We start from the raw sequence: 26,115 nt of genomic DNA, 5'->3' as shown, positions 1-26,115 counted from the left end.
ACCCCTAACCTAAAAGGTCTTCCCGCGGCTATGATCTCTGTAGACCCCCAATACACTGTAAAACCCTCAGTGTTAATTTAACTCTGAAAGTGTACAAATGGAATCAAATGGACCCGTTACAGACCGTTTAAGGAATACTTCAACTTAAAAAAGTACTCATTTTGTATCAATTACTCAGTCCATAAAGTCCTGAATACATGGAGATGTAGTTTTGGTTTTGTTTTCAATCCAATATATTTAACTAATCTTAACAAGAGCAAGACCATATTTAAAACATTCTCTTTAAACCTGGATCATCAGTAGGCCTCTCAGTGATTAACGCTGTGAGAGTAGTTTTGGAGTTTATATTATTTTATATAGCTTTGAATTGGTCTCCTACCACAGCAGCAATATATTGGATTATTGTCTCAGGAATTAAAACAAAACAAAACAAAAAATCTCCATGAATTCAAGGCTTCATGGAGTGAGTAGGCTAATTGATAGAAAAATAAGTGAAGTATTCCTTTAAGGGTCCATCTGGACCCCTGGTGGTCCCCGGAGCCAAAGTTGAAAAACAGTGGTGCATTAGAACTGGGGGTCAGGATCCCAGGGGGGTCCCCAGATGATTATCTTAAAGTGCAACGTTGTTTTCTCACTCAACAGTAAACAAACCAACATACAGTATAAGTATATACAGCTGGTAATCCAACTTGACAGCGTGTTGCGAGTTCGACTCCCGATCTCGACGACCTTTGCTGTGTTCACCCCCCCCCCCATCTCTCTCCCCATTTCCTGTCAGCCCACTATCCTACAGGGGGGCAGAAAAAGCCCCAAAAATATATATATATATCATTTAAAAAAAGGCAAACATTGTGAAAATAGCCGATCTACAAGCTCACAACCCCTCGCAGTGCGAGCTTGAGGTTGGGCTATTGTCATCTATCTGTGCAACCGAGTCAAACTAAATTTCAATGCCTACAATTGCTTGTCAGGGTGTGGGGTCCCCAGTTCAAATATGATTATTTTGGGGGGTTGTGGCCTGGAAAGTTTGGGAACCCTTGCATTTGAAAACTTTGAGTTTTATTAAGGTCACCACCTAATATAACCTGTATACTTACTGTATGCTGGAAGAAAGCAGCAGTTTTTGAAGTTTCCCAACGAGCTGTACACACAAACCTGTTGGAACCAACTGTGACCCCTTTTTCAGGTGAAAATGCAAGGTAGCAAACTCCTTGACATAGCATGAATTCAGTTCCTGTAATGGAATCTTAGAAATGCACTAGTCAAGCTCCTCTCCAAATAAAAAACGTTGGGCTTCTCTGTTGGTCTGTCATGCTTGGGTTGCCAGATATGATAAGATACTAGATACAAATAAAATCACTTTAATCCCAGAGGAGAGCTTAGGAATTTTCAAATTGCCAAGAAAGAGCAGTAGCTATGAATGTAAATCAACAGAATAGATAAAATAGACACAAATCATTTCTAAATTTCAATCTCAAGCCTCAACCATTAGGCCAAAAATGTTCACTTTGCAGACAAGATATATCGAACTTGAATGGGCAGCTTTTCATGAAACTTGCTGAGCACACTTGCAATGTCATGTCAGTTCCATCCACTTTGGTCTGGTTGGGTGTAATGAGCAGCACAGAATCTAAGGGCCACTAGCGTTTTGGGCCCTTTGTCTTGTTAAATATGTCTTTATTACTCATTAAATGATCAAGCGTGTGTTCAAGTCCAAGTTAAACATTTTAATCCAATTGCAAGACAATTCGAGTCCGAGTCACAAGTAATGGTTTATTGTGAGTCCAAGTGAGACTTGATTCTAACTGGACTTAATGCTTAATACTACAAGACTGAAATTCACTAAGGAATGAATTTACACCAAGTGACCAATGTAACATAGGATTGCCAACCGTACCTGGAAATACAGGATCTTCCCTTATTTGGAAACTAAAAGACGTGTCCCTTATTGAACTGATCAGGTACGCACTTTGTTCCAATTTTTTTGGGGGAATCAATCAATGACACACATCCTACAAGTTCTAACAGCTCATGCACATGTACTATAATACAGGTCTTTAACCACTTGAACCCTCTAGACTATAAACTGGTCCTGAGTCTTTGCCAACAATAGCCGATCTACAAGCGCACAACGCAACGCATGTTGTGAACTTGTAGATTGACTATTTTTGGCTAAGATGTAGTTTCGCGCCGCATTTCGAGCTTGTAGATCTGCTACTTTTGATTATTTTGTGTGACGCTGTAGTAGGATCAAGTAGGGCGTTAATTTACGGAAAAACACAAAACGTTAAAATATGGAGATAAGGGGTTTCTGCCTGATAGCAACGAAGATTTTTACATATGTTGAATACAGTGAGACCTTTTCTGGGCGTCCCTTAATTTTTCATAGAAATAAGGGTGACGCCCGGCCGAGTGTCCCTTATCTGAAGTTCAGGTATAGTTGCCAACCCTAATGTCACATCAGCATTAATAAAATGTCAACGTTTAATATTGCATCCACTTTCCTCAGAAACCACCCCTCCAATCTGCCCCAGCTGTACAAACAACCCTGAGTATAAAATACTTTGAGAGAGAGAGAGAGAGAGAGAGAGAGAGAGGGGGGGGGGGGGGATTCTAGAGCGCAGCACAGCACAATTAAACATGAATGCATGGTCAAATATTGTTCCAAGCTGCTATTTCAGGGTTTGGCTCTGTGTTTTAGCATATCTTATTGTTGTACTTCCATTTCCTGCTGAGAAACTCCACCGGCGGGATTATTAGATGATTGGACATCTTTCAAGATGTTTCTGTGATATTTTGTGTGGAAACTAGGAAGGTGCGGCTGCTTTCTGCCATGTATTTCTATGGTAGGGGCCTAAAGGACTGTCATCCATGTATTTCAATGGTAAAGGACTGTCACCCATGTATTTCTACGGTAAAGACATGCGCTGGTGGAGAGCCCTGGGTGCTTCAAGCAGACAACTTTTGGTCATGTGATCGTCCTGGCTGTGTCTGACAACCCCGATAATGACGTTGAATCATTAGCACGACCATGTTTACATTGTTTCAGCTAAGCTATGTGTGCTAATAGTGCAGATGACAGGACGTTTGAGTGCTACGACGGTTGATATAGGTTTGAACGTTGCGGGCATCAATAGGTCTACGCTGTGTGGAGCGCTATGCTCAACTCTCCTCCTCAAAAATTATTATTTACTCAGAAAACTAAACGTTTTGTTTTCAATTTGCAAAAGGATCAAACAGAAAAAGGAGTTATTTTATTTATTTGTTATCAAAGCTGTAATTGTGATTAGAGACAAGCTCTTTGTGTGTTTGTTTACTGAAGGTTGTGTTTTACTGTAGCGCAGGTTTTAATTAGCTTGGGTTTTGTGAACTAAACACAGACTACAGGGCAAAGAGGCTCTGGAATATTGCTTTGAATATTGTCGCTGTCGGGCAGAAACCTCTTATCTCCATATTTTAACTTTGTGTGTGTTTTTTTTGTTGTAAATTAACGCCCCTACTTGATCATACTTCAGCGTCACACAAAAGCATCAAAAGTAGCAGATCCGCAATGTCGAAACGAGGTGTGAAGCGACACATTTCGAGCTTATATAGATCTGCAACTTTTGATGCTTTTTGAATTTGAATCCTGAAAAGTAACAGTTTTGGACATTTTGGAGGTTTCCACCCGACAGAGACCATATCTAACTTAACATCTGACATGACATCATCACCCTTCAGAGTGAGGGCTTGACTCTGTAGCCCCAGGACCAATGACACACACAGACACACAGACAGACAGACAGACAGACAGACAGACAGACAGACAGACAGACAGACAGACAGACAGACAGACAGACAGACAGACAGACAGACAGACAGACAGACAGACAGACAGACAGACAGACAGACAGACAGACAGAGCCAGGATTAGTCTGACCCTAAACAGGCCAGGGCACGTTAACCCTCCCTCCCCCTCATTGTGTGTGTGCGCGCGCGTATCGTCGCTGTCAGGCAGAAACCTTGTATCTCCATGATCAAATGTATTTTTTCCGTTAATGAAAGCCATACTTCGTCATACTACAGTGTCACACACTATCTATATATTTATTTAAAAAAACACAGACAGACTTAACCACTCTCACTTAAAAGAAAATCAAACATGAAAAAAATACCCAATCGACAGGACTGTTCTTGTAGATTGGGTATTTTTATTTTTTGAAACTTTTTGAAAGTGGTTAAGTCTACAGGTCTGTGGGTTTGTATAAATGTTTAGCCAATGAAAAAGTATTGATGGCCTAATTAATTAATATACTGTACATTGGATCCATTTGAAACACATGCTCTTTTTCATTTCCAATGAAAAGTAAATAGTTTTGTAAAAGACAAAACAACTTAACGTTTTTGGTCCATACGTAAAATGTTCTGTAAAGCAGTAGTTCTAAAAATATATATATATCAAGGACCCCCAATATGAAATGTATTTGGCCGCGTACCCCTATCTCAAAATATGTTGTTCCAGGGACCCCCAGAAGCAAAGATTTGAGTTACAAAGGTTCGCTTTCAAAAATATATATATTCAAAGATTTTTCAAAAATAGCAGATCTACAAGCTCATAGCGCAGCACTCGGTGCCGTGCTATGACTTTGGACTTGCAACGACTTTGGACTTTTACAAGGTTTCTGAGTATATCAGCATGGGGTGTAGGCTTGTCCCGTCTCTGATGAGCACATGTCTGGAGGGCTGTGTCCTCTGAACCTACTCATTTAGACTCCATCTAGCCTATAATTTCCAGGCTGACTCAGTTTTGGGGGTGGGGGGGGTGTCTGTAACTGTAACAGTGAAACAAAACAACATGAAACATTGCAGGCTGGGTTCTTTGGGCGATGGAGATTCAGTTAAAATCGATTGCCTTATCCCATTAAGACCGGGAACGCATCTGTGTGTCATTTTTAGATTTATTTGGCTATTAAAAAAAAAGCAGATATAAGCTTGTAGATCTGTGATTTATGTTGAAAAATCATGAACATTTGTGCAAATCTTTGAATATATTTTTTAAAAGTGAACATTTGTCACTCAAATATTTGCTTCTGGGGATTCTATAAATGTCTTCTAAATCCTAACAGTTTTTTTGAAAAATACTCACTGGTATGATGCTATAATATCAGTGGCTCTCAAATTGTTTTCATGTCAAGGACCCCCAAAAGGATATGTATTTGGCCGCGGACCCCAATCTCACAATACATTGCTCCAGCCTCCCCCCCCCCCCCAGAAGCAAAGATTTGAGTTAAAAATAATAAATATATATATATATATTCAAAGATTTGCAAAAATAATTCACGCTATTTTTGAATAGCCAAAGTATAAAATAATGGTTTAAGTGGTTACACAGATGCGTTCCCGGTTTTAATGGGTTATATGCCAGGGGTGGAGGGAACTGGAAAACATGACTAACAAACTTGAGTCAGAAATCCTACAATGGTTTTTGTCTGTGATGAACCAAGAGGTTATGAAAATATAGTTTGGCAATCGTTGGCAAAATCCCTGCTTGTTTCTAGCTACGTTTTCTAAAAATAAAAGCCAGACTGAAGCCATCGCTCTGAAAAGACAGCAGAAAATAACTGGTCCATGTTCTAATCTTCTCTTGGATTAATTATGACAAGGCAGGTCTCTCTGGTCTCCCGGTCAAATCTATGTTGTAACCGCCTACAACTCACCCAGAGTTCTCCCTGGTTCACTAAAGTCAGCCCACTGACATTAAAGGGATATTTCACCCAGAAATTTATTTTCTATCGATTAGTCACCCCATGGAGACTTGAATTCATGGATATTTTTTTGTTTTTGTCGCATTCCTAAGCCAATAATTGGATGACGGACGGAGACTCTATGGAGACATTAGCATCTTTCCTCCGGTCATCAAATTATTGGCTTAGGAATGCCACAAAAACAAAAACATCTCCATAAATTCAAGGCTTCATGGGGTGTGTTCAATTGATAGAAAATAAGATTTTGGTTGGGGTGAACTACTCCTTTAACGTCTCTGTCGGGTGGAAACCTCAGATGTCCAAAACTGTGACTTTTCAGGATTCAAATTCAAAAACGGCAAAAGCTGCAGATCCACAAGCTCGAAACGTGTCACTTGTAGATCTGCTGCTTTTTATGCTGTAGCAAAAACAGCATAAAAAGTCAAAATATGGAGATAAGAGGTTTCTGCCCGACAGCGACCATCAGCAGCATACTTTACGAGCTCCACTGGCTCCCAGGCCTCGGCAGGATCCTTCAGTATTTACTTGAGTAAAAGTTTTTACTATCTGTTCTTTACCTGGGTAACAAATATTGTACTTTTGACTCCACTACAATTCTAGGGGCGGGAAAGTACTTTATGAATTAACCGCTTAAGCCCTATTTAACCCATTAAGACCGGGAACACATCGGTGTCATTTTAAGATATCTTTGGCTATTCAAAAATAGCAGATACAGTATACAAGCTCAAGCTTGAGCCGGTCTACAAGCTATGAGCTTGAATTATGCTTCAGTGGTGCTGTGGAAGTTTCATTCTATTAGTGTCCAAAGTTATACAAGCTGTCCAAGAGGCTCAATGTGCCAAGTTCCTTCTCCTTCTACACTACAGTACCATTACATCATCCTGTGTGTGTCTTTCCCTCCTGTTCTGTCCATCTCTCATCATGGGGTCCTGACCATGACTCCTGTGGCGCCCAGACAACTGCCTGCGCCTAGTCAATAAGTCAGAACGTGGGAGGACCGCCGTAAAGCAGCTGTGTGCGTCATGTGCACGTGTGCGCACAACAACAGTTGGTACAATATATGTGTATGCATGCCGTATGCATGGAGGTCTTTATGAGTGGATTAGAATGTACACTACAGTATTTGCATGCATGCACGTGTGTGTGTGTGTGTGTGTGTGTGTGTGTGTGTGTGTGTGTGTGTGTGTGTGTGTGTGTGTGTGTGTGTGTGTGTGTGTGTGTGTGTGTGTGTGTGTGTGTGTGTGTGTGTGTGTGTGTGTGTGTGTGTGTGTGTGTGTGTGTGCTAGAGAGAATATGAATGCATGTTATAATCCTCTACGTCACACATTACATTGCGGCCTGGTAGTCGTGGGAGATGTGTGTGCTGCGTGTCGATGGGACTGGACACGTGACAAAACAGATTAATGCTGATTTACACCGAATTACACTGGACTCAACGCTCAGCCTGTGTTCCAAAACAGCAACCTGAAAACTCTCTCCTTCCATCTACTGTGAGCAAACCACTGTTCGGGCAGCCAGCTACAGTTGTAGTAGTAGTTGTGAATGGGTTAGTGATGCATTTCGTATGGCTCCTTTTCACTATAAGATCTATAAGTGAACCGTGCTGTGCCTTCGAACGCATTTAGAGCATCCAACTTTGTCGAGCGTCTATACGAACACAATTGGCCCGTGTTCGCGGGAGAGAAGCCGGGTGGAGAGGGTGATATTTGTCACTGCATGTACTCTTGGGCTGGGGAGCGGATCCTGTCAGTAGGGAGTGTTTGGCGGGGGGAGTTGGACGGAGGCTCTGCGGTCCTCACGGTGGGGGCTCCTCACTGGCAGGTGATCTCAGTAGGATACAACAGCAGAGACAACACACAAATGTTTGTGGGGCGGAGTCATTTCAGATGACCAAAATATGACTAAAACTAAATGGAATTGTATTCAAAAGACTATAACTTAAAACTACGTAACAATATGCTGTCAAAACTGGTGCCCAGGGGCCCTTTGTTTCACAATCCGCATGATGTGAGTCAGAGTTGCTTAAACTCCAACTGGGTCATGAGGGTTCATTCCTTCCTTGGATTACAACATGACAAGACAAATGTCTTTTAAAATGCCTGAGTCACAGTCACAATACAAGATGTCGCTACGTATTGAGGGAAACATATTAATAATCCATGGCTTTGGTCTTGAGGGTTTCACAAATAAAATATGAGCTGATAGCCTTGGCCTGCCTGCCTGCCTCTGTGTGTGTGTGTGTGTGTGTGTGTGTGTGTGTGTGTGTGTGTGTGTGTGTGTGTGTGTGTGTGTGTGTGTGTGTGCGCGCGTCTGTGTGCGCGTCTGTGTGTGTGTGTGTGTGCTTGCGTGTGTCTGTGTCTGCGTGCGTACAAACGATTGAAAATGGCAGCTCTACAAGCTCACAACGCGACGCTTCGGGCCATGCTGTGAGCTTGTAGATCTGCTATTTTCACTACTTAAACCTTTTTATTTATGGAATGTATTAGATTTCTTTCATTTCATTCATGAAATACGTATTGGAATTGGAAAATATTGGAATTGTTTTTAATTGATGAAAAGTTATGATTTGTTTTGTTAAAACTGTATATACATATATACAATTGTTATGTAGGAAACGGAAAAAAGGAGATATTTACTCGTAATCCATACAAATTGGCCCACGACCCAAAGACGGGTTTTCGATTGATTGATTGATTGATTGATTGATTGAATACTTTATTAGTCAGAACGAGGTACAGTCAGACATTTGGGCTAGAAAGGAAACCACGAGAAAGTCTGTGAGTCCCGACCCACTGTTTGGGAAAGAGGTGTGCAATTAACATTACACTGTCTGAACAATACCTCAAGGACTACTGTACGTTCCAACAGCTCCAGTTCATCCAGGCAGGGAGTCAATAAGGTGTTGAAAGCCTTTAAACCATAAAGGCCGGGAACGCACCTGTGTCATTTTAAGATGTAAAAAATAGCAGATCTACAAGCTCATAGATCTGCTATTTTTGAAAAATCCTGAAAGTTTGTGCAAATCTTTGAATATGTATATTTTTATAGCGAACATTTATAACTCAAATCTTTGCTTCTGGGTGTCCCTGGAACAAAACATGTTGAGATGATCACACACACAGATCGGAGTTAAAAATGTTTACTTAAAACATCTATACACATATATGCCGTGCTATGAGCTTGTAGATCTGCTATTTTTGAGTGGTGCCAGCCACTCCTACACTTGACCGTGTGTGTGTGTGTCTGTCTGTCCGTCCGTCCGTCCGTCCGTATGTTTGAGCACGGCCTCAACAGCTGCAGCTGATTACAACACAAAGATGCAACCAGTTACACTAATTAACTCATCACAGGCAGGGCACCACTCTCTTCACACTGGGTGTGATTTTTTGAATAGCCAAAGACATCTGAAAATGACACCGATGCGTTCCTGGTCGTAAAGGGCTAACAGCGAGTCTGAGTTGGCTGGCTGGTACTGAAGCCTCCGCTTCAAAACCTGCATTCCTCCATTTCCATCCCACAGATGTTTGGTTGGATTCGGGTCTGGTGCCCTGGGAGAGAGCGCTGCTTTAACTCAAATTCATGGACAGGTTAAAGAGGATATAAGGGATTTTTGTTGTCATTAAGATAAGTGATAAATAGCACTATATTCTGATGGTACTCATTGCTATGGTGTTTGTTCAGTAAACAGGGGCAGTGGTGGGAAAAGTACTTAAATGTTTATCTTAAGTAAAAGTATCAATACTGCAATGTAGAAGTACTCTGTTACAAGTAAAAGTCTGGTGTTCTTAAAGTACCAAAAGTAAAAGTACTGAAATGTTTGAAAATAGCAGATATATAAGCTCACAACGCGATGCGTTGTTGTGAGGTTGTAGATTGTCTATTTTCAAATAGCCTATAAAATGGTGCTAAAGTGGTTAAAGGGATATTTCACTTTAAAAAAAACTTTGGGTCATTTTATCGTCTACCCAGGCTTTAGTGAGCCCCCCAGACCGTTTTTAAGTTGCTTGATTCATTATTTAGATATTTAATATTCATTTTATCAGACACGCCCCCTTCCTATACAAACCCATTATAACTTCAAACTCCATTTTTAACATGTTAGATTCATCAAAAACACCCGTCCTTGGTTCTGGTGACTCACCCTGCCCTCCTAATACGCGAGGGGGCCGTGTTTTTACGATTTTTCATTTATTTAAAAAAAAAATTTATCGTATTTAATGTTTTTAATTTTCAAAAAAAAATATTTAAAATAAATGAAAAAATTAATCAAAAAAAAAACAAACATATCACTGAAAGTGAAAGCAATTAAATACGTCTCAAAAGATTGCTTCCAGAAAGTCCACAGCACTGTCTGGCAGCAACAGAAGTTTGAAACGGGTCTGAAAAGAATCCCTAAATCTGCCCCTGGCTTCACTTTTAGTATCTACTGTAGTTGTAATGGCGCGGCAGTGGCTCAGGTGGTCAGTAAGTAATTAGGTCAGAGTGGCTTGTTTTTTGGTAGTGGCTGAGAACAAAGGTGTATAATCAACCCATTTTCAATGGGCTAGACCAGTGGTTTTCAGCCAAGGACCCCTAAATTGATATACATTTGGACACCCATCTGAAAATGTTTTGTGCCAACCCCCAGAAGCAAAGATTTGAGTTAAAAATTTTCACTTTTGAAAATGTATATATTCAAAGATATGCACACATTTTCAAGATTTAAAAAAAAATCACACCCTGTGTGAAGTGGGCGGTGTCTTGCTAGCTAATCACAATACTGAATGGAGTCGATCAATCATGTACAAAAGATAAATACATTTATTGAAACACTCTTTATGATGGACAAAACCATAACTTGAAAAAAACCAATTTATGGTTTTTTTCAAGTTATGGTTGCTTATATAGGGCTATGCACATGTGTCATGTGACACTGGCCAATCACAGTCCTGAATAGATTGTGATTGGCCAATCACAGCACAGGATAATTGTACAAATTTCCAAACCTCACTTTTAGGGGCGGTTTCACTGCTCAAGATATTTGTACATTTTTCCAAATCTCACTTATAGGGGCGGTTTCACCGCCCAAAAATAGCAGATCCACAAGCTCATAGTGCGGCACTCGGTGCTGCGCTATGAGCTTGTATATCTGCTATTTTTGAATAGCCAAGTGGATCAAAGCTAAGTGGTTAAAATCATTGTGACGCTATATTTTAACTATGTGTTAACTAATTTTGCTGGGGACTCCCCGGTACTCCCCCCGAAGGACCACTGGTTGAGAACCACTGCGCAAGTGGTTCTCAATCTTGTTGACCGTGGCTCAGGTCACCCCTGTAAATCACGTTTTCATCCTCAGCACCCTCTAGTTACTTTATAGAACCTTACATTCATGTCATATTACAGTAGGCTACCTAAATATGCTATTATTTTTTACATTTAAATTTGAGATTTGTTTGAACAGATCTCACCAAGGACAGCTAGAGCAACTCAGGTCCGTTTTGACTAAGTATAGGGTCCAAGTAAAGTGGTAAATTCCAAAAATGATCAAAGTATTCGTGGTACCGCTGGACTTCCGTCACGGCACCCACTATGAGAAACCCTGCGCTAGCCTCGGAGATGGATTGCCGAAGCGCAACATCAGCTACCAGTACTTATCACACATCTTAAAGGTTATATGACATTCATTTTCACTTTTTTAATTTTTTATGTTTTTTGGGGGGTTTTATGACCTCAATTACACCCAAAAAATCTGAACTTTGAACATTCAGTGGATTTTCTGTGGTCTGGTGTTTTCTGAATAATCAGGCTGAAAAGTAATCTGAGCTTGGCCCTTCGGCAGTGAAGTCACAGGCCATTAATCCCGCCCACTCTCCTCCTCGCCCCTCCCCTCCCCTATCCTTTCCTTTTGGGGGGGGGGGGGGGGGGGGGGAGCAGAGGTGATGATTGACAGGCAAAATCCCTCAACAGCAACACCCGCAGGCAAAGATTTCTTTTTTCATTGCAGTTGAAAAGGCTTTAGAAATGTGAGAGAAAAACACCTGCCATGGATCAATGGAGTGGAATTTTTTGTTTAAGTTTCTATACACATTTGAAGGACCATGACAAAGACTTTTAATGTGTGGTAAAACTGAACGTCATGAAACCTTTAAGGCCAGTCCACACAAATGATTTGCAATGCAACTCCTTGCAACAACTTGCAACCATTATCCCCAAATGGCAAAATTGCAAGGAATTGCATTGGTGTGGACTGGCCTTAACCCATTAAGACCGGGAACGCATCTCTGTCATTTTTAGATGTCTTTGGCTATTCAAAAATAGCAGATATCCAAGCTCATAGCGCGGCACTCTGTGCTGCGCTATGAGCTTGTGTATCTGCTATTTTTGAATAGCCAAAGTATAAAATATAGATGTGGTGTAGAAAGATGTAGAAAGTGGTTACACAGATGAGTTCCCGGTTTGAATGGGTTAGACTGTTTTGTTGCAAGGAGTTGAAAGAGTTGCATTGGTGGCCTTTAGTTACCCAAGCCGTGCTACTCATACGCCAATCTGGGAACACATCGTCAAATAAAAAGGAAAAACAGCGCCCTCTTCTGTTTCTTACTTATTCATTTGGCTATGGGCGGAGCTGAACGGAGGACCCGTGCTCAGGGAAACCGGGGGTTTGGTCTGCCCTCAGCCCTCCACTTCCGGTGGTGCGACTATGTTTTCATTCCCACTACACTAACACTAACACAATTTCTCCCAAAGAACATGGATCGTTTTGGTTATAAGCCCACTTGTTTCTATGATGAAAGAGCAAGTTATTTGGTTTTGTCTGCTCCTAGGAACGCTATTGTTAAATGAGTTTCGGTTTGTTTCCAGTGGGAATTGAGCAGCACACATGAGCCCACATTTGATTGGGTAAAGCGCGGCCTGCTTCCTGATCTGAAGGCACGCCCACGCCACGCCAATGTGCACGGGTTGTCAACACGGCTACCGACAGATCCAAGTGCAGCGATGGATCTGTTCTTGAGAGATTACTCATACGCTGACTTGCCGGTGCCGGGAACCTTGCGGTCCAAAGGCGTGTGCTCTACCGACTGAGCTACACGGACACCAAAAGTTCAGGTTGGTAGAGCTGCCATTATGCGAACCGTAAGGTTCCCTGTTCAATCCCCGTTCATCCCGACTGTGTGTCAAAGAGCCCTTGAGCAAGATACGGAATCTGCAGGCTAGTGCCTTGCATGGTTGCCTCTGCCATCTGTGTGTGTGAGTGTGTGCGTGAATGTATCTTGTAAAGTGTAACGTGTTGTGTCTATGAATGTGAAGTATTTGAGTCGTTCGAAAGACTAGAAAAGGCACTACAGTATATAAATGCAAAACAATAAATGCAATAAAGAAAGTAGGAAGTATCCAAAGAGAGAGTGAATGATTAGAAGATTGCCAACTCTTTTTTCCAAGAGAAACATAGGTTTGGAAAGCTATATAATACTAAAGGGAAAACAGAATAAGTTAAATGTTTAAAGGCGGCACCACTAAAGGGAAAACAGAATAGCAGAACATGAGAGCTGACCCTTGCCGTGACCTTCTGTCATGAACCGACAATAACACATTCCAGGAACACCTCACTTCTGGCCAGGAGGTGACAGGGCCGCTAAATTGACTCAATATGTTTAAGATGTTTAGAGCATGGGTCTTCAACAGGGTGTCCGGGACGCCTATGGGGTCCTCAGAGTTGCTACAGACAAATATTTATGTTATTGGAACTTTTTTTTACATCAACCAATCAAAAATAGCAGATCTCGGCTTGTAGATCGGCTATTTTCGGCAAAGTGTTTTGGTGTAGATGGGAAAAAAAGAGTAGTGGTAAACTAAGTATTGACGGTTTAATGTCTGAAAATACACATTAACATGAATTCAACATATTAATAGAAAATATAATGTGTAAACAAAAAAACTAACAAAAATCGTTAATTGACACAACACTGATGACAGTGCTGTCAAACAAGTCTATGAAGTTATCTATGAAATCTATGAAAAGGTGTAATCTGCACAATTTTATACAATATGTAGTGGGGGTCCCTGCTTCATCTCTCTCTCAGCTAAGGGGTCCTTGACCTGAAAAAGTTGAAGACCCCTGGCTGGTTTAAAGGATTTCCAAGTCACTCCTTCCCCCCATAGAGGGGATCTAAAGAACACCTCATTGGCGCCTGATGGATCCCACCTTTTCTAGGGAGATCCGCTGTGATTGGCCAGTAGTCGCTGTGATTGACAGTTCTTCCTTCCTAGCGTTTTTGCAACTATGCCTGAACCTAACCTTAACCTTATACCTCAGTAAAACTATGCTTAAACCTAACCTTAATCCAAAACGTAACCTCGGTAAAACTATGCCTAAACCTAACCTTATTCCTAAACGTAACCTCAGTAAAACTACAGTATGCCTAAACCTAACCTTATTCCTAAACGTAACCTCAGTAAAACTATGCCTAAACCTAACCTTATTCCTAAACGTAACCTCAGTAAAACTACAGTATGCCTAAACCTAACCTTATTCCTAAACGTAACCTCAGTAAAGATATGCCTAAACCTAACCTTATTCCTAAACGTAACCTCAGTAAAACTACAGTATGCCTAAACCTAACCTTATTCCTAAACCTAACCTCAGTAAAACTATGCCTAAACCTATTCCTAAACGTAACCTCAGTAAAACTGTGCATAAACCTAACCTTATTCCTAAACCTAACCTCAGTATAACTGTGCCTAAACCTAACCTTATTCCTAAACCTAACCTCAGTATAACTGTGCCTAAACCTAACCTTACTCCTAAACTTAACCTTAGTAAAACTTTGCCTGCCAGGAAGCCAAGCAGACACAGGTAAGGCGGGTCTATCCTATGACGTTGGTGGAATCCATAATAATGCCTCATTGGCAGGGTGGACGGGTGGGCACACACAGAAGGGTGGGTGGGGGGCACACACAGAGCCACCAGACGCAGCCTCTGGGAGAACTTTGGTAAGACGTTACCTCAGCGAACCCGCAATTCTGTACTTTGAGCGGTTTCTAAATTAAATCTTCTTTTCTGTTGTTATATCTTGGCAGACATTCTTGTCTCAGTAGCAGACGACATCTTCAGAGAGTTAGAGAGTTCCCCTTCATAATTTATGACAACCGTTAACTTACAAAAATGTAATGTCACAACTTTCATGTACAGTATGCCTGAACTGTGTCTCTGACTCGGATATGAACAAGGCCAACAGTTTACTTTAACCCATTAAAACTGGGAAAGCATCTATGTCATAGATTTAGATTTTAGCTATGGCTATTCAAAAATAGCATAATACAAGCTCACTGCGTGTCACTTCGTGCTGTGCTGCAAGCTTGTACATAATGCTATTTAAAAAATAAATTAATAAAAATAAATACTTTTTTTTCTCAAATCTTCTCTTCTGGGGGATCTGAAAACATTTTCATCTGATCTGAAAACATTTTCAGATCAGGATCCACGGCCAAATATAATATCAATTTCGGAGGTCCTTGGCACAAAAATGTTTGAGAACCACTGATTTAGAAGGTATTCGGCAGGATCGGCTTCAGGTCTCGATGGAAATGAATTTTGACATGGACTCTCATCTAAAAATATTCATGGGAATATACTTATAATAACACACAACCGTTCCTGGGCCTGACATATCATCCAAAGGGGGATGTTGTCCCAGTGACCGCTCAGTGCTCTCCCCTCAGGGACCCCTCATGGACCCCTCAGGGACCCCTCAGTGCTCTCCCTGAGGGGAGCACAACTTTGCAGCCTCTTGCCCCCATGGCTCTAATGGTTATAACAGTGAGACTGGGACAGGAAGGGTCGCGCAATACCAAAGTGTTGAAATTGGCATTTTGTTAAAAAACAAATATGAAAGTGTTTTAGTTAATAAGTGGTTTTTTTTTTTTTTTGTCAACTATGTTAACTTGTGCTGGACAGACACACCTCAGTGCTTGGACCACCAGTTTGACCAATATTTGACTGAATATTACTGTATGTCCACAGAGTTACACAGAGATAAAGGGGTTACAATGATTGTGATGCTGTATTTGAGAACCACTGCCTCAAGTATTTTAACCCTTTAACCACTTAATATAAACCCTTTAGCCCCTTAAACCCTCTAGTCTTAGGGAAATTGACTTGAGTTGCAACTCCGTCCACACAAATTAGACGATCTACAAGGCTATTTTGGCCAAATGTTCCCACCAGAATAGGCATGTTCCCACCAGAATAGGCATGTTCCCACCAGAATAGGGGGGTTCAAGTGGTTGATAATGTTTTAGTCATTAAAAATAGGTCCATGATTGCAGCTTTAGGAAATGCTGCAGAGATTCTTTTGCATGCGTGGTGCAGCTAAGTCTTATCAAGGCTGCCTGTGGCGTCCGTGGAGAGATGAGCTATGCAACGTATCCCTGATGATAACACACAGCAGACACTCATTAGCGGGATGGGAGGAGCTGATAGCTGCATTGATAAAACAGTAAGGATGTCTGATGTTCGGCCTGTACTGGAGCTTGTCAGCAGTGTTAATTTCGTGGACGAAAAATTTTCGTCGACTACCTTTTTTCACGGACGAAAAGTAAATGAAAACTAGGCAATGATGACTAAAGCTACTGACAATTTCGACGACAAATTAAAACTAGACAAAACTAGTGGAGAAGAGATCAAGTAGAACTAAGACAAGTCATTTTATGCTTTGCTGTGCGTGGCTCAGAAAAAAAACGATCTACAAATCAGGGATTACGACGCCATCAAGGCCTGCCAAAATACATAGAATAAATCAGCTGTAGATTTTGTTGACTAACATCTTATATTTACTTAGCTAAAACTAGTCTAAATCCAAAACATTTCAGATGACTACAATATGACAAAAACTAAATGGAATGAGACTATGACTATGACTGAATCTAAATCAAAATGTGCTGTCAAAATGAACAGGGCTTGTCAGATATGGAGCCTGCTGCTCTCCTGGCTTTCTCACAGTGTCTTTTTGTCTTCTTTTTAATAAATGTTTTCACTTCCCCTTGGGTTTATCAACTTTTCTTTTGTTGGGTTTGTTTTTCCTGTCTGTTTTTCATCAAACAGTGAATTGAATGACCCGTGCAAGTGACATCATCCAGAGCAAACTCCCTAAATCACTGACTCTTCTTTTTTTTTTGCTATTCTTTATGTGCTTTTGTGCAAAAAAAGTCAGTGGTTCCCAACCTGTGGGCTGGAGCCCACTGATGGGACGTGAGGATATTACAAGTAGGCCACCAAATAATTAGCATAACGCTAAAATTGTAATGATGATATAACATAAATAATAATAAGAATGCCATTTCTTTCAAATCTTAAAAAATTAGTTGAGAGACTTCAAATATACTGCGTTAGCTCCGTTGATTTAAGCCAGAACACAATCGATTGATTCGCTTCCTTTCAGTCTTTTGTTCCACACGCTGCCACTTACATTGGCGATCCTGCACAAATGAAGTGAAGCTTGGCCAATCAGTTAAGCTGACAGGTCCAGTTGGCCAATCCTGGACTTATATTGGCTTAGTGGCACAAACGTTGATGCAGAATTGGTGCGTCCTCCATAGATCCGCGGTCAGACACGTAGATATTTATGGTTTGTCGGCTCTCTGGAACCATTGGTCTGATCGAATTGCCAGTCGGCACTGCACACAACCAGGTGATATCGGACACACACAAAGTTTGAGGCAAGTTTCAGGCCATTCGGTCGAACGACCGACTATTACTACCAGTAGGCTACTAGCATGTGGGCCTACTGGGATGATATTGCTACCATCCTTGACTTTTATCATTCCTTTCAGCCAAATAAAATGTATTGGAATTGTGTAGCTTGCTAGAAGAATGACCTTCCAGATTATAATGTTACAGCACACACACACTCACGCACCCCATTCAAGGTTCAACGTCCATGCACAGTATCAATCGTGGCGTGCATGACTCTAAAACAGCTTGTAATAACAGTTCAACATGATCCCTTCATCCTCTCATGACACCACTTTGACGTTCAGTGATAAAGAGAGATTGCCAGGTTATTATCCCTTAGGTTTAAAGATAGATCAACAAGTGGTTATCCCTTATGTCTACTGATGGACGGGTTATCATCCCTTATGTCTACTGATGGACAGGTTATCATCCCTTAGGTCTACTGATGAAGATAGATCAACAGGTTATTATCCCTTAGGTCTGTCTGTTCCACTGACTCACTTATGTTGGGAGTCACAGAATGTAACTCTACACAAAAGTAATTGCTCCTGGCAGCTAAGAGGAAAAAAAGTACTGTAAGGAAAAATATGAATTTAAGGAGTATAGTTACAGACCACATGTGAGTGATATGAGCAGTGTGAAAAATATTGGACACGTACATAATGCTGTGATGAGAAAATCATTTAAACTGTCCAGTTAGAAATATAGCAATAATATTGTACAGGTCATGCTACCGGTACTGAAAATATACAGTAGGTCTAGGTTTCTTTCTTTCTTTCCTTCTTTCCGTCCTTGTATTTAATAATTTAATAATGTTGTGCTCGGTCAGTCACAGCAGTTGAGTAACCTTATGTACTTTACCCTGAAGCCATGCATCAGAGAGCTATTTTTGTAGATATTTCATACATTAGTAAAAAAATAAAGAATAGTACTTCTTCCATCACTGCCTCCAGGCTGGCAAGTGATTCATGCTGAGTCTCGCAGCAGTGAGAGTTTGGTCACCATCAAATCAATCTGATAGAGATACAGTATGCACGCAGCTGCTCTGGGTTTGGATTGTGTGTGTGTGTGTGTGTGTGTGTGTGTGTGTGTGTGTGTGTGTGTGTGTGTGTGTGTGTGTGTGTGTGTGTGTGTGTGTGTGTGTGTGCGCTCGCGCGTCTGGGAGGGTGCGTGTGTGTGTGTTCAGCACTGAATCTTGTCCCGACGCATTTCCAATATGCAGTGGATCACAGCCAGTGCAAGAAAACATGGGAAGAGAGAGAGGGAGGGAGAATATAATTTTAGAATATTGGTCCCCACTCTGTCCTCTGCATTTACCCATCCTATTACAACTAGGAGCAGTGAGCAGCCATTGTGCGGTGCTCGGGGAGGAACACACATTGACTGCTGGCCTGGCCTGGAATCCTACTGCGACAACCAGGGGCTCTGGCTCCCCAGATTGGCTCGCTATCGACTCAGCTGTGAGAGAGAGAGAGAGAGAGAGAGAGAGAGAGAGAGAGAGAGAGAGAGAGAGAGAGAGAGAGAGAGAGAGAGAGAGAGAGAGAGAGAGAGAGAGAGAGAGAGAGAGAGAGATGCAGGAATGGATCATAGGAGACAATAGAGAAAGGCTATAAGAGATAGACAGTGAAGACAGAGATTATAGATAGATAGCGACAATAGAGACAGACAGGAAAGATAGAGACAATAGATAGATAGAATAGAGACAGACAGGGAAGACAGAGATGGAGACAATGGATAGATAGAGACAACAGAGAACGGCTAAGAGACAGACAGTGAAGACAAATAGAGACAATAGACACAGACAGTGAAGACAGAGATGGAGAGATAACACAAACAGCATGTTCTGGCTCATGGTGTGTCCAGTACCCAACCCAACCTGATATAAATCACATGTTGTCAACTGGAACATCTCTGTCTCTCAGGGAAATGTACTTCTGTGGCCAGAATAGTGAAATAGTGAATTGCATCTCAGTGTGTCCAAAGCCTTTTGGATTTAAGACAATCACATTAACATAACTCAAGCCCACATACTCAATCCTCCTGTGATCAATAACCAGAAATGAAAGCCACAGGAAATCAATACTGAATGTTTTCTGCGGAAGTTGTTAAGAGAGGAGAGGAGGGGAGAGGGAGAGGGAGAGGGAGAGGGAGAGGGAGAGGGGGAGAGGGGTGGGGAGAGGGGCCCTTTAGCTCAATGGGAAAAGTGTGAACTGGAGCAGACATTTTAGTAGTTGTTTCTCCACCATAACAATGTGCAAGATTTGCACCAATTACACATGTTAGTGAACTGGAGCAGACATTTTAGTAGTTGTTTCTCCACCATAACAATGTGCAAGATTTGCACCAATTACACATGTTAGTTAAGTACATTACTGACTCTGATTTGATTGATTGATTGAATACTCGTGTTTGTTAACAAAGTTTTTGCTAAAAGGATAACACAAAAAGCTCCAGGGGCTTGTTTCCATTGTTGATAGATTGATTGACTGATGTCTTTATTGATCATGAAATGAAATCACATGTCACATACATACATCTGAAACATACATCTGACCCACCATAATCAACAGGATACAGGATACAGCTTACAGCTTGTTTCCATTGCGGTCCTCTAGTGTGAGGTGTGTATGATGTCATGTAGTGTGTTGCTGTTGGGAGCAATGAGATGCATAGAGTTCATGATGTGATCAAGTCTCTGAGTGAATGTGTGGGTGTACATGCCATTGTTCAGTTCTTATAAAACACAGTAGCTCTACCATCCCCATGCTTAGACCTGCTCTTTTATCACTGTTTGGTGCTTTGAATAAAAGACTGTCCCCTAAGAACATAAATATACAGTATTCATACATGAGCAGAATGTCCAATAAAAATGTTTTAGTGTTACAAATATAAACACAGTTCAACGTGGCTCATCTGACAAGCGTGCTTCTCTCACATTGAAGCGTTCCACACAGCGTCATGTACAGTGTTGCCATGTCTGCTTATCGTAAGCGACTTTGGGTTTCTTTTTCTGTAATGTTGCTTGTAAATATTGGTGGTTGCGTTTTTTTTAGGGGGGGGGGGGGGGTTTGTTTCTTAAGTGTAGTTGCTTATTTGGGCTTGCTTTCTAAATGTAAAACTGTGGTTCTCAAACATTTTCATGTCAAGGACCCCCAAATTAATATGTATTTATCCAACATTGAAGAACAAAAATCGGTTCCATCACATGTGGAACCGTTTCTGGTTCACATTGTCATGCAGAGCTGGTATGTGTGGACTTCATGTCTGATATACCATTACAATACCAGTGGTTCTCACACTTTTTGGGGCGGCAGTGACTCAGGGGTAGAGTGGCCGGGTAGAGTGAACTGGAAAACCGCAGGGTTAGAGTTAGTTTCGAAGTGTCCTTGAGCAAGACGCTGAACCCCTAATTGCTCCCGATGAGCAGGTTGGTGCCTGGCATGGTTTCCTCCGCCATCGGTGTATATGAATGTGTGTGTGAATGGGTTAATGGCACAATCAATGTAAAGTGCTTTGGATAAAAGCGCTGTATAAATTAATGCACCATTTACCTTTTTTTTTTTCAAGGACCACCATAACTCTGAGAGTGTACAAATCCATTTGTACACTCTATGAGTTACAGAACTGTAAGGGTTCATTTGGAACCCTGTATAGGAATCGTTAAAGGGAACTGTTAAGGAATTGGACTGTTATAAGAGGGAATCGTTAACATTCTAAATGATGCCAACCCTAGCGCACGCACAGTATTGGTGCTGCTTCATGATGTAATACCTCCTTAATGTCAGACACACTTCTGTCTTGTTGCACGTGTGCGGTGGAGGAAATGTGTGAAACAGTTGTTATGCATGTTTGGCTTTTATGTTGTTTCCCCTGTAAACAACAACTGAAGCATCTCTATTTTTATTTACACTTCTACCATCACTGCCTCCAGGCTGGCAAGTGATTCATGCTGAGTCTCGCAGCAGTGAGAGTTTGGTCACCATCAAATCAATCTGATAGAGATACAGTATGCACGCAGCTGCTCTGGGTTTGGATTGTGTGTGTGTGTGTGTGTGTGTGTGTGTGTGTGTGTGTGTGTGTGTGTGTGTGTGTGTGTGTGTGTGTGTGTGTGTGTGTGTGTGTGTGTGTGTGTGTGTGTATGCATAATGTGTTAACTGGTAAACTGCATGCATCAGTATATGTTTGCATTAATGAGTGTGTGCAAGTGTTTGTCGATTTGTATTTTTGTATATGTGCAAATGGCAATCATGCCCACTGTAGGCGTGTGGATGTTGGTACTGCAAGCATTGGTTCTCAAACTTTTTCGTGTCAAGGACCCCCAAAATGATATGCATTTGGCCGCGGACCCCCATCTGAAAATGTTTTGTTCCAGCTAGGGACCTCGTCCAGGAGCAAAGATTTTAGTTAAAAATGTTCGCAAAACAATACAAATAATAATACTTTATATTCAAAGATTCGCACAAATCCTCACGATTTTTTCAAAAATAGCAGATCGACAAGCTTGTATGAGCTTGTAGATCTGCTATTTTTGAATGGCCGAAGTATAAAATATAGTTAAAGTGGTTAAAGTTATTGTGACGCTATATTAACAAATTTAGCCGGGGACCCCCTGGTAACCTTCCAAGGACCCCTGGGGGTCCATGCCGGACCCCACTTTGAGAACCAATGCTGTACGGCATGTGATTGTATGTGTGCACGGGGGTTATAGGTCATACATCTGTATACAGCCATGCTGCTGTGACTTGTCTTTCTCGCTGCCAGACTGCACAACAAAAGCAGAGCTGTCTGCACCGGAGGCCATTTCTGGAATGCCAGGCTGTCCATCCCACCACTCCTGCTACTTCAAACAGCTGTGTGCTGGTATAAGTGCCTCGAAGCCGTTTTAAGTGTTTGGCAGCAAACAGTGCATCTGAGCCCACGCTGAGTGGTGGTCCTAATATGGACCTGTTTTCACTCACTGTTGATCCTAGAGAGGAGAGAAGAAGAGGGACTCCCTCTTTCCCAGGTGTTTCGACCAGGTGGGCGTGGTTTTTAGGTCAGGCTAAGGCAGTGGTTCCCAAACAGTGGGTCGCGACTTGCAAGTAAATATCCATTTTTTTTACAAAAAAAACAAGTTTCAAAAGATTTTCAATTTCTTTTTTCACAATTAGTCATAAAAAATATAAAAAATATGTTAGAACAATTAGAAGTAGTAGAATTAGAAGTAGTGAAAATAGCAGATCTACAAGCTCACAACGCATCGCATTGCTACTTCTAGGTTAGGGTTAGGGTTAGGCATATAACCACGCCCACCTGGGTGAAACACCAAAGAAAGAGGGAGTCCCGGAGGAGAGATGAGGAGACAAAATGATGAGAATGAGAGAAGAACAGAGAAGAGAAATGCATCCAGGTTTATAATGAAGTAAAGTTGTACACTGTAGTTGCTCTGCATCACAAACCTAAAATAAACACATGGGAAGACATTTATTTCTCTCTCCACGTGGTCCTCAATTGCCTAAGCTTGTAATTCTTGAGAGCCCCGAACTGAGCTCATGCTTCCTTCAATGCATGAGGAGCTAGCATGCCGCTTCTTATCACCTGACAGGGGGGAGTTTCCCCGTTAGGACATAGCTTGTGGAAGGAACACGTTATTCGAACCAGTTCCTTTCCCCTCCATCAGGCGCCCCGGCTGACCAGGGGGAGGCAGTATAGAGACCAGGATTACAGCATGTTTTTTGTGAGGGTACCTACCCTAGGAGACACGGGGAAAACATGCAAACTCCACACATGTAGCGTCTTTCTTTAGCACATCCACGTACAATAGGTAGGTGTGTGTAGCATCTTTCTTTAGCATATCCACATACAGTCGGTAGGTGTGGGACGTCCTTCAGATCGTTGCCCGTGTGTTGGTTCCCACAGTGCAAGCTTTTTCCCCTGACACATGAGTACCACACATAGCATTCTGGTGTAGCACCCATCCAGGGACTTCTGTTGGTCTTGCGTCAGTGACCACTGTGACAAGTGGGCTTTTTGAAAGGCCTGAACCCAAAACAGTGCTTTACACTTTGCAGAATTGCCATGCTCCAAAACTTTGTTTTCACACTAATATTACAAATTCAATTTTTAGGGTCAATAAGCTACTTGAGGCACGAACTACATCTGTGCAAATACAGCGTGACACATTACAAGCTTACTTTTGTTTTTGATTAAAATCTAATACTCCACTGTAAGTGCTGTGAATAAAAAACACATGTATTAAAAAAATATATCTTAGGTTCCCAATACAATGAACAAAGCTTCAGAGCTCTAAAGTGCTATGAATAAAAAACACATGAATTAAAACAAAGTATCTTAGGTTCCCAATACAATGAACAAAGCTTCAGAGCTCTGAGTAAAAGCCCATGTTGAAATGGTAACAGAGTTGAATACAGAAGGTAAAGTACAATAGAACAATACAACAAAACCTCAACCAATGCCACCTGCAGTCGAGGCAAAGGAAGACACATTATTTTCAAAGCCACATGAGTCCGTTAAAAGGCTACACGCACTGCCTACAACTGTGAAGTACATTTTCAGAAATGGTGAAAATAGCAGATCTACAAGCCCGCAACGTGTCGCCATCCATCCATCCATCTTCAACCGCTTATCCGTAGTCGGGTTGCGGGGGCAACAGTTCCAGCAGAGAGCTCCAGACTTTCCTCTCCTGAGCAACATTAGTCACTTCCTCCTGGGGGATCCCGAGGCGTTCCCAGGCCAGTGTGGAGATATAATCCCCCCATCTGGTCCTTGGTCTGCCCCGGGGATATGCAGCGAGGACCTCCCTAGGGAGACGCTCGGGAGGCATCCGTACTAGATGCCCGAACCACCTAAGCTGGCTCCTTCCCAAGGGAAGGAGCAGCGGCTTTACTCCGAGTCTCTCTCGGGTGACCGAACTTCTTCTCACCCTAAGGAGATGGCAGCCGCCATCTCAGAAAACTCATTTTGGCCGCTTGTACGACCTCATTCTTTCGGTCATGACCCACACTTCATGACCATAGGTGAGAGTAGGAACGAAGATTGCTCGGTAGACCTAGAGCTTTGCCTTCAAGGACAACGTGTCGCGCTAGCGTCAAATAAATAGCGTAGATCTGCTATTTTCACTATATTTGGAATAGGGCTTAAGTGGCCAATTCATAATATTTTTTGGCACGTTTTTGTCCCAAGAGTCTCTTCCTGCAAATGCAGTGGAGACAAAAGTAGACTACAATATTTTTAAATGTTTTTTGTTTGTTTCCTTGGGGCGTTTTTTTGTCACTGTATATTTGTAAATACATGAGCTTTGTCCTCTGCATTTCACCCATCCTATAGGAGCAGTGAGTAGCCATTGGTTGTAGCGCTCGGGGAGCAGTTTAGGGGAGTCTTGCTCGATTTGACACTTTGACACATTGCTGCGGGGTGCGGATCCTGGGACCTTTGCCTTCCCAGGTGGACTCTTTTAAAAAAAAATATTTTGCTTTTTACCCCATTTTCTCCCCAATTTAGTTGTTTTGCCAATTGAATCCACCCTGTGTGTGGGTGTTTTGTCACTGCTGTTGTATCCTACTGACTCACCTGCCAGTGAGGAGCCCCCACCGGGAGGACGACGTAGAGCCCTCATCCTACTCCTTCCGCCCAACTCTCTCTCTCTCTCTCTCTCTCTGAGAGAGTCTCTCTCTCTCTCTCTCTCTCTCTCTGAGAGAGTCTCTCTCTCTCTCTCTCTCTGAGAGAGAGAGATCAAAGTCAGATGTTGGTTGTGAGCCGAGGATATTTGGTAACAAATCTGCCAAGATTTATCTCCTGGGTTCTGCCTCCTTATGGCAGCACTGACTGATGTTCACATAGCACTGGTACGCATGGAGCAGGTGCACACACACACACGCACGCATACACGCAAACACACACACACACACACACACACACACACACACACACACACACACACACACACACACACACACACACACACACACACACACACACACACACACACACACACACACACACACACACACACACACACACACACACACACACACACACACACACACACACACACACACACACACACACACACACACGTAATGTATATCTCTCCCTGTCTTCCACTCTCTGCTCCATGACCTCCTGTCTTCCATCTCAATTCTCATTCCATTTTTGTTTTGGAAAGCCTCTCCTATACCAACCTATCTGCATTATGAAATGATATCTGTCCTAGGTTCATAGGTTTGTTATCTGTAACCCCCCATCCAGTTATTACACTGGCCCCCGGGCCAGTCTGAAGAAAGCCTGAAGAAAGAGAGAAGAAAGAGAAACAAGACATGACACACAGTCATGTATAGCAGCTTGCTTTATTTTTTCTCTCTCTCTGTGTGTGTGTGTGTGTGTGTGTGTGTGTGTGTGTGTGTGTGTGTGTGTGTGTGTGTGTGTGTGTGTGTGTGTGTGTGTGTGTGTGTGTGTGTGTGTGTGTGTGTGTGTGTGACAGACACACACACACACACACAGTCCTATACAGTGAAAAGGTGGGCCACAAGCATCCTATATTAAACTTGGAATGGGGCAGCTTTGGGAATGGGGCAGCTGATCCTCAAAGGGAGTTTGTTCCACAACTTCGGTGCCAACACATCAAAGGCACGGTCGCCCGTCCTTACAGTGCTAGACCGCGGA

The sequence above is a fragment of the Gymnoscopelus braueri genome (assembly GCF_963280865.1).
Source record: "Gymnoscopelus braueri genome assembly, chromosome: 23".
NCBI lineage: Eukaryota > Metazoa > Chordata > Actinopteri > Myctophiformes > Myctophidae > Gymnoscopelus > Gymnoscopelus braueri.
This window is presented reverse-complemented; position numbering follows the sequence as displayed.